We start from the raw sequence: 10,031 nt of genomic DNA on the forward strand, positions 1-10,031 counted from the left end.
GGGAAACCATGGTTGCATACTGCCCCAAGAGACTCTACAAGCCTTCAGCTTACTGCTTGGTGGCTTGTGTCTTGTCCTTCTTGGCCTTGATGGGGCTCCACTGATGGTTTGGTTACTGCACGTGACGACACTTTAACTGTGGTCTTGGAAGAAAGACCGCCTGCTCACTTCCTCCTCTCTCAAGGATGGAAGAGTACTGCGAGTGACAGGTGCAGAGACCCTCACCCCCACCTTGGCTCTGGCAGGCTGTTCTGGACCCTGAGGGCTTGGGGGAATCCTGTTGAAGTCACATAAGGCAGGTCTCAGGTCTCAGGTCCCAGGTTGGGATGTTCCTACAGCTAAGGGCACTGTGACCAGAGCCTGCACTGGACAGTGGGACTCCTTAATAGGGGAGTTGGAAGACATGAGAGCAGAAGGCCTTTCTATCTCTTCACATTCCAAGGTTCTACACTTCCAAGACTCTGAAATATTTAGGGGGGAGGGGGCTGTGCCAGGCAGTGGTTGGTGCCTTCTATCCAGGGTTAAAACTACGGGTACCACTGGCACATGCCAAGAATGGCACTGGAGTTGGTATGGCTGTTGGTAGGACTTCTCCTGAAGGTGAGAGAGACCAGCCCCTGGAGGTCAAGGTACAGTTGTCTCTAAACTAAATTGACAAACATTTTCTATCATGTGCTAGGGAGAAGGGTTATCTGGGCTGAGTGCTGGGGACACAGATGGGGATCACCCAGTTCCTGTCCTTGGATGGAGGCCAACAGACCCAGAGCTGGGGGCTCAATGTTAAGGCAGAATGGCACACAGAGGATGCAGAGGAAGGACACTTACCTCTGGGGACATGTACTGAGGGCTGGTGCTTTTCTCCCTTCAGTTCCAGGAAGGCCTCCAAAAACCTGTGGGACCCATGCTGGTGACCTCAGAATGACCAGGATTATGCTGAGTTGGCCTAGGGCCTAAGCCTCAAATACACTTCATCCTGGCAGCCCAGCTCTGGTCCCTGGACATTAAGAGAGAGTCATGGCTGTCTCATGCAGCCCATTGGGCAAATGAGGAGAGTCTAGTGGTTTACGGGCATTGAGTAATTGCTGGGCTTCCTGAAACTTCGTTTCTTTCACTCCCCACCTTCCTCTTTCAGGGCCAAGCTGGGGGCTGGGGAGTAGCCACAGGCCCACATTCGTGTATTTTTTCATTCAGCCATCAGCTGCTCACCACCTCCCCTGCTCCTGCCTGTCTCAGGCTTATAGGACTCAGTGGATATCCATGGGGCTCTGCCCTTCTGGGTTCCCCAGCTCAGCTAACAGCATCTATCCCTGCAGCGATGGCAGAAATCTGGGCATCAGCCTGGACTCCTCCCTCATACCCCTTCACATCCTCCTTCTGTTTCCCTGTAGTGCCCTGTACTTCTCCTGTCACATTATTTATCATCTTGAAAAAGCTCCCAGAGTCCATCTTCTTTCCCTTCTAGACTCAGTGAAGGCAGTGACTGTGTTTATCTTGTTTCCTGCCATATTCCTGGCACCTGGCACAGTGCCTGGCACTTAACAGATATTCATTAAACAGTATTGAATGAATCAGTAAATCCCTTTTTTTTTTAAAGACTTTATTTATTCATTTGACAGACAGAGATCACAAGTAGGCAGAGAGGCAGGCAGAGAGGGAGGAGGGGAAGCAGGCTCCCCGCTAAGCAGAGAGCCCTACGCAAGGCTCGATGCCAAGACCCTGAGATCAGGACCTGAGCAGAAGGCAGAGGCTTTAACCCACTGAGCCACCCAGGTGCCCCTCAGTAAATCCCTTTAATCCAATTTCCTTCATATTCCTTGGATCCATATTCTCCTCTCCCCCAGCCACAGCCTTTTCCCAGATCTCATCCTTCACCAAACTACTAAACAGCCTGCTCATTGCCCTCTCTACCTCATCACCTCTCCCATCTAATTTACTTGCCACATTATACAGCCAGAGTGCTCATTATAAATTGCCCATCTGCTCTACTCAGAACCCTTCCTGGCTCCCCATTCCTCACAGGAACAAGACTACATTTCTGGGATGAAAAAGGGATAGCAGATGTCACCGATCAGCCTTTTCTCTACTCCCTGTGAAAATGATCAGGAAGATAAGCAAAAATACAAAACTTGCAGTGATTACTATACACATTAAAGATAAGAGAAGATCACAAGGCAAAGTACAAAGGAGAAATTACATTAACTAGATGACAAATGGGGACAGATTGAGAAACACATTCTTGGGTGACAACATCACCTGCTCCTCCCTCTGAAACACAACAATCTGTGTCACATGGTGTCATTGACTGACCATGTCCCTCTCCTTTCTTTACTGCAAGCTCCTTAAAGACAAGGGCCATATCTAATTTATCCTGGTGTCTCTGGCACCTAGCTCAGCAGTTGGCCCATAGTAGGCACTCAGTAAATATTTGTTGAATGAATGAATCAGAGGATTAATGAATTAGTGAATGAAGAACCAATGGCTTCCAAAGTCAATAAAACAAACCAACCCTCACTGTGTATTCTTTTTTTTTTTTTTTTAAGTGGGGGAGGAGGGGCAGAGGGAGAGGGAGAGAAAGAATCTTAAGTAGGCTCCATGCGCAGCACAGAACCTGATGTGGGGCTCGATCTCATGACCCTGAGATTATGAGCTGAGCCAAAATTAAGAGTGTGATGCTTAACTGACTGGGCCTCCCAGGCGCCCCAACCCACTGTCTCCTCTTCTGTCAGGGACCCACTGACCAGATGGACTTTTGGTCATACTTCATCAACACAGGATACGTTCTAAGCCAGTCATAGTGGTTGAAGACCCAGATTCTGGGACCAGAAAACCTAGTTAGAGTCCTGACTCCACCAGTTATCAACTGTGTGAGCTTAGGCAAGTAATATAACCTCTCTGTGCCTCACCTTTATCATCTATAAAATGAGTATAGTAACAGTACCAGTCTTAGAGGGTTGTTGTCACAACTAAATTTACGTCTGTATGTAAATTTAATGTATATCTATATATATTCAGCATATATATGCACACATACCTACATGTAAATTTACATGTATCCTATAAACTATCCTGAATATGCTGTATCTACTAGATATATTGTATATTTTCTATATATAAATATCTATATAATGCTATATACATATGCATTTGGCATTGCTGCTTAAATGCCAGTGAATATTAATGATGAGGCAATGACATATCCTTAATCCACCCCATCAGCTTTTCTCTTCCTGTGTCTACACTGTCTGCCTAATAGTGATACTGAGACTTCAATCGTTATGATGCAATGCCACGTAAAGTTGAGAAGGTGAGGAGGTGGTCCCTGGCCTAGTCAAGAGAGTGAACAAAAGCAATCAGTAAGGAACCTATGAAAAGATCCTACACACAAGGAGGCAGAAAATTGTTCTGAAGATTCACACGAAGAGCTTATTATCTCTGAAATGATTTTCTATAAGAAACAGAATAAAACTCTGAAAGTCATCAGTTTGGTAGTCTCGAAACAAACACCCACCCCAGGAGGCTTTGATATAGTGGTTATTTGCTGGGTGCCTCCCAAGTGGGCAAAGGATATGAATAGGCAGTTCATCGAAATGGCAAAGCAAATGGCTCTCAAGAAGGAAAAGATGCTTCTCTCACTCCTAAGAGAAATGCAAACCAAAATTATAACAAGACATGAGTTTTCACCTATCAAATTGGGGGAAATCTAAGACTTTGTTTTTGTACCCCGCCCCCAAGATTTTATTTATTTATTTATGTATCTGTTTATTTATTTATATTTTAGAAAAGGAGGGAGTGAGAGCATGCATGACTGTGACCAAGGAGAGGAGCTGGGGGAGAGAAGCAGGGGCAGGAACAGAGGGAGAGGGAAAGGCAGCCTCTACACTGAGCCTGGAGCCCAACTTGGGGCTGGATCCCAGGACCCTGAGATCTTGACCTGAGCTGATACCAAGAGTCAGACACCCAATCATCCAATCGACTGAGCCACCCAAGCGCCCCCAAGTCCAAGACTTTAATATTGCAGGATTGTGAGGCCCTGTGAAATCCTTTTTAAATCCTTATGGGGATTTTACTTCAAAGAAGTCATGCCTCTCTCACTCTCAGCTATTTAGCTGAATATTTCAGTTATTTAACCGAGATTTCCTCTTCTCCAGCTCTGGGGATGGCCCTGGTTAGCTGAAGCTTGCTAAAGTTCTCATCATCAAGAAAAGATCGTCAAATAGTATTGGGTGACCTTGGGCAAGCTTCTTGGTACTGTGTGCTTTGTTTCCTCATCTGTAAAACGCAGACAATAGCACAGACGTGGAAAACAGCCAGGACAGTGGCTAGCACATGCTCAATAAGACATTTATTGGTAATCAGATACATATGAATTTCAGTATCTGTGCTTGACTAAGCTAAAGGTTGATACAATTAACAAATTAGAGTTCTATTTTCTAAAGCATTATTGAAGATAAAAACAAGAAAAGCCTAGAAAGGGGTGCCTGGGGGACTCAGTGGGTTAAGCCTCTGCTCCACAGGGAGCCTGCTTCCCCTCTCTCTCTCTGCCTGCCTCTCTGCCTACTTGTAATCTCTCTCTCTCTGTCAAATTAATAAATAAAAATCTGAAAAAAAAAGCCTAGAAGGTATAGCAAAACAATAAGGAAGCACAAAAATAAAGAAATAATATGAGACTACATTATTTATGAAATAGATATAAATAAATTAAGCTATGCTTTTGAAGTCACATTTTCTCACATGCTCATATTTTTTTAAAAGATTTTATTTATTTGACAGAGAGAGCAGAAGCAGGGGGAGCAGCAGAGGGAGAGGGAGAAGCAGGGAGCCTGACATGGGGCTCGATCTCAGGATCCTGGGATCATGACTGAGCTGAAGGCAGCCACTTACCCAACTGAGCCACCCAGGCACCCCTTTTTTTAAGTTTTAAAATTTATTTTTGAGTAATGTCTACACCCAACATGGGGCTTGAACTCACGACCCTGAGATCAAGACCCAAGCTGAGATCAAGAGTTAGATGCTTAACTGATTGAGCCATACAGGCACCCCAGGATTTATTATTTTTAAAGTAATCTCTGCACCCAATGTGGGTCTTGAAACTACAACTCCGAGATCAAGAGTTGCACACTCCAACGACTGAGCCAACCAGGTGCCCCAGAAACTTTCTATAGATTATTGACCAATAGAGCATCAAAACAGATAAACTACAAAAGGACAGATTGATGTAAACAAACAAAAAAGGAGTAAGAGAGATATCATCATCAGCCTAATAGGTTATATAGGCTAAAAATAAGTATGGATATACTTTATTTGAAAATATATGTGTGTGCATATAGTACAACTAGACTAATAAAACATCAAAAGATGGATCCTATAAAAAGAGAACACATATCTCCTTTTTAAAAATCCACAGAATGCATAAAATGAAATTCCAAAAAATAAAATATACGCAAACTCCACACTTCATTAAATCAACTGATGGGGTTTTGGAATATAGGTGAGGTTGGGTGGGGTGAGGTCTGGAGCCGACCACCAAGAAAGAATTCTTAAGAAGTCTTTGGTGCAAAATGGTGGTTTATTAAGGCACAAGTGGACAGGACCCCTGGGCAGAAAGGGCTGGTCGGGGGAGGAGAGGGAATGAGGGTGGCCTTGGTGCTTGGGGCTTGAGGAGTGGTGATTATACTCCAGAGTTGGGGAAGTAAGAAAAGGGAAGTTTCAAAAAAACTTTGATATACTAAAGAGCACGGACACACACCTACAAGATACCAGAGGTCTGGCCATTGTCAAGCTAAGGCTGTTTTCCCCTCTAGCAAGGTATTAACATTAAGATAGTTGGGAGATCTTTTTGGAAGAATGTCACACAGGTCCCACCTGAGAGTGGGGGTGGGAGGGTTGCAGAGGGTCCTTACACTTTGCCTTCAATGTCCCCCATACATGGGCAAATAAAACTAGAAATTCATAACAGAAGTTTAAATAATTACAAGAAACACTAACAAAACCTAAATAGTCCCCTGAAAAGACTTATGATTGAAGTCAAAGAAAAATTTAAAATACCATTATTTTTAAAATAGTGAAAAAGAAAACTTTACATTTAAAAACACAAGTAATGGAGCCAAAGCAGAGGTCAGTGGGAAATCATAGCCTTCAATGCTTATGCTATTTAGAAAGAATGACAATATCCAAAATAAGTATTTGTTTTAATTAAATTATAGAAAAAGAACAGAAAAACTACCCCAATGGAAAAGCTACTCCTTATTAAGAGAAAGAAAATAATAAAGACATAAATGAATTACTTAATAAACTACTATTAACTAAGAAATAAATTCAAGTGCACTTTAAAAATATAGGACCCGCACTGATTGGTACTTGCCGTCATGTATCAGCTACTTGACAGTCTCTTCTCCCTCAGTCTTGGACACTTGATTCCTGTGATTCTGAACTATGGACCCCTTGCTATCTGAACTCAGGAACCAAACAGATTGATTCCGCTAAAATCTTTTAGAGAGGTCTGGTATCCCTGGTTCCCTGAGCTCTTGTTCCTTGCCCACTATTGCCATCAGCTAGAGATATCCATCTGCCCTTCAAGGCCCAGCTCAAAGGCCCCCTCTTCCAGGTAGGATTTGTGGGGTTAAACTATGGCTCAGGCCAGAGAGGGATAAGCAAGGGGATGGGTAAATCCTCCATTCTTGGCAGAGTGAAGGTTAAGTCCCATTGTGGGGGGTGAGGAAAGCTGCCTAGTTGAGGGTGCATTTGAGCTGGTTCATGAGGAAGAAAGGGATCAGCCAGCAAATGTCAGGGAAAAAACACTCCAGGAAGAAGAAAAGCATGAACAAATGCAGGTGTGTGTGTGCGTGTGTGTGTGTGTGTGTGAAAGCACCAAGTGCTTTGAAGAAATCTGGGACTTCCCACATGACTGGGATGTGGAGGGCTAATGGGGAGTAGGGACTGTGGAGTGTGAAAAGGTCATTGGGACAGGTCACAAAGGGCTCTGAATGATACACCGAGGAGGTTATGCTTCAATCTCCTGTGGGTGATGGAAATTAGCCAGCAGTTTCTGAGCAAGACTGTGAAGTTGGGACTGTCAGATGTCTAGCTGCCCGAGCCCCACCCTCATTGAGGTGGGGGAAAATGTGGTAGTGGGTAGATGAGGGGGGACTCTAAGCTGGCAAGCTGTCCAGGAGGAGCCAGGGAGAGGTAGGGTGTGCGGTTCTAGCCCTGGAGGCAGGGGCTGGGGGGAAGGGCTCAGCCCTGTATGTTTCTCCTCCTCCATCCATTGTGTGCCACCGCCACCCCCCATCACAACCAGGGAGGGTCTGGGGAGACAGCTCCTGGCACCTCCCTCAGTCACTGTGGGGCTTTTCCACCCACCCCTTTGGCCCAGCCCACACAGGGGCCTCTGTGGTCAGGCCTTTGTGTCTGCACAGTGGCCCTCTTTGTCCTGGGCGGCCCCCACCACCACCTCCCTCCTGCCCTTCTCTTTCCCTCTCTCTCCTGTGTCACAGAAAGCACCAGTTTTGCAGAAAGATAGAGAGGGCTCTAATCTTGGCTTCTGCCATTGAACCTCTATATGACCTTGAGCAAGTTGTCTTCTTTCTCTGAGCCTTACTTTTGATTCCCTGAAAAGACACTGTGTGAGGAATCAAACTCCTGGCAAGAATGGTCTGCTCCCCAGTGCTGAGACCTAAGCCACAAATGATGGCCATGGGGACCCCTGCCCAACGTCCATGCTCTTCTCTGAACCTCCGACTTATACCTCCAGCCTCATCCTGTCTACTGCCTGGTCAGGTGGCTGTCATTCTCCCACTTGACAAACAAGGACACCAAGGCCTGAGGACAGAGCTGACTTCAAGAGTTTGTGACCTGGATGGTTACACAGGGCCCCGTGCTTTGAAGGACCCTGCACTGATTTACCGCTTTGCTGTCCCATCTTGAAATTCTTACCTAGTTTTTGTACAAGGGCATCTACTTTTTTCCTGGGTCCCACAAATTATGTAGCTGGTCCTACTTGCTGGGAGACTATGGGGAGGCTTGCCCAGGTCTGGACCAGGCTTCCTGCCTCCTGGGCTGCCTCCCCTGGGTGCCTGCATCCTGGCATGCCAAGAGCCAGAGCTTCTAGTTTGCATTTGGCGTCATGGATCTGAGCCCTGCCTGGGAAACCTGAGGAGCAAGGTTCCCAGCCCGCTGGCTGGCGAGGGAGGGAGGGAGGCAGGGGGAGAGAGAGAGGAGGGTCGGGCCCTACGTAACCAGAGCCACCGTGTGGGTACCAAACCCACAGCTCAACCATCACGGCAGCAATTCAGCAGGACCTTCCTTCCCTGGTAGTTACAGGGTCGGGGGACCCACCTCAGACTCACTGTGACTTTGGACATTCACTTCCCCTTTCTGAGCCTCAGTTTCCCTGTTTGTAAAATAGTCATGATAACATCTACCTCACAGGGCTCTGGGGAAGATTAAAGGAGAATCTTGAACATGAGGACCAGCACAAAGGTGATCACTACATCAAATGCCTACTCCCTCATATAACAAATATTCACGAAGGGTGACCAGTGACAGGGATAGTGCTAGGTGTTGGTCATTTAACCATGAACAGGAAGACCCTGCTCTGCCTTCAAAGAGACGCCCAACTGGTGGGGGGAGATGACAGAGTGGTAACCAGTGTGACAAAGGGAGGTACCAGGAGGGCCTGGCTGGCAGGGTGCAGAGGCGGGCTTTCTCCAGAAGGTGGTGGAGCCACAGACGGCTGGGAGGGGCGACAGATGCCCCACCTGGGCCTGGGAAAGAGGGCTTGGAAGAAGTATCCCCTCTGTGCAAGGCCGGGGGCCTTCATTCCCAGCACTGATTCTCAGAGCAGAAAGTTTTCTCAGGGGAGACAAGAGAACTAGACGGAAGATGAGAAGGCATCAGAACGCCAAGAGCCTCCTCAGGGTCGGAGAGACAGGAAGACTCCTAATGCACGGGGAGAAGTGCTCTCGGGCTCACCCTTCCCCATCCTGACCTGCTGCTGCTAATGGAACCCCGCAACCGTCTCCCTCCCTTGGCTCCATTAACCCTCCTCTTGGGGACCATTACATGCCTGGGTCTTCACCACCAGTCTGCTGGGCTGCTTGGTTCTAGGGAGGCTCCGTGGAGGCCCCTCCAACCTTCCAGAAAGGGCCTTGTGTGGGGCTTGTTGTGGGACTCATTGAGCCTCAATTTCCTGGCTCGGTCAAAGGGTCTAAAATCTTTCAGCCACAGAAACTTCCATATTTTCTCGACAAATGATTGCCAGGAAATGTAAATAAGTACAAAGATAAAAATAAAGGCACTTAGGTGGCAGTGGATGGGGTGGGTGGGGGGTGGTCCTAAGCCAAACCAAGCAGAGGGAGGACTCAGCTGAAGGATCTGGAACCCGCTGGACTTGATCTCTCAAGCCCAGTGATGAGAGTGTGAGGGGAACATGTTAAGAGACCCAGATTTCCAGCCCCTCCTTAGAGGGGATACTAACCCCTCAAACAGGGGCAGCTCAGGAGGATGGGCAAAACCCTAAAAAAAAAAAAAAAAAAACACAAAAAAACCCTTCAGGCCATTTTGCAGAAGAAGAAAGTGAAGCTCAGAGTCACAGGAGAGCTGAGGCAAGATCCCAAGGGTGTAGGGTTCAAGGACATGTCCCTTTCTTCTGTTTCTCAGGCCTCCCTAAGTCATTTGTGGGAGCTCCGCCTCTGGGTGTCTGAGGAATGCAGTTTCTTTCTTTCTTTCTTTCTTTTTTTTTAAGATTTTATTTATTTATTAGACAGAGATCACAAGTAGGCAGAGAGGCAGGCAGAGAGAGAGAGAGAGAGTGGAGGAAGCAGGCTCCCTGCCGAGCAGAGAGTCCGATGCGGGCTCGATCCCAGGACCCTGAGATCATGACCTGAGCCGAAGGCAGAGGATTTAACCCACTGAGCCACCCAGGTGCCCCAGGAATGCAGTTTCTTTGTCAAGTGAGGGAGTTGGACTAGAGCGGGAGCAGGACTCTGGGCTGCCCACTCTGGAGACTGAGGCAGAGCTCTGGGTCCTCTTCC

The sequence above is a fragment of the Mustela nigripes genome, chromosome 1 (assembly GCF_022355385.1).
Source record: "Mustela nigripes isolate SB6536 chromosome 1, MUSNIG.SB6536, whole genome shotgun sequence".
Classification (NCBI taxonomy): Eukaryota; Metazoa; Chordata; class Mammalia; order Carnivora; family Mustelidae; genus Mustela; species Mustela nigripes.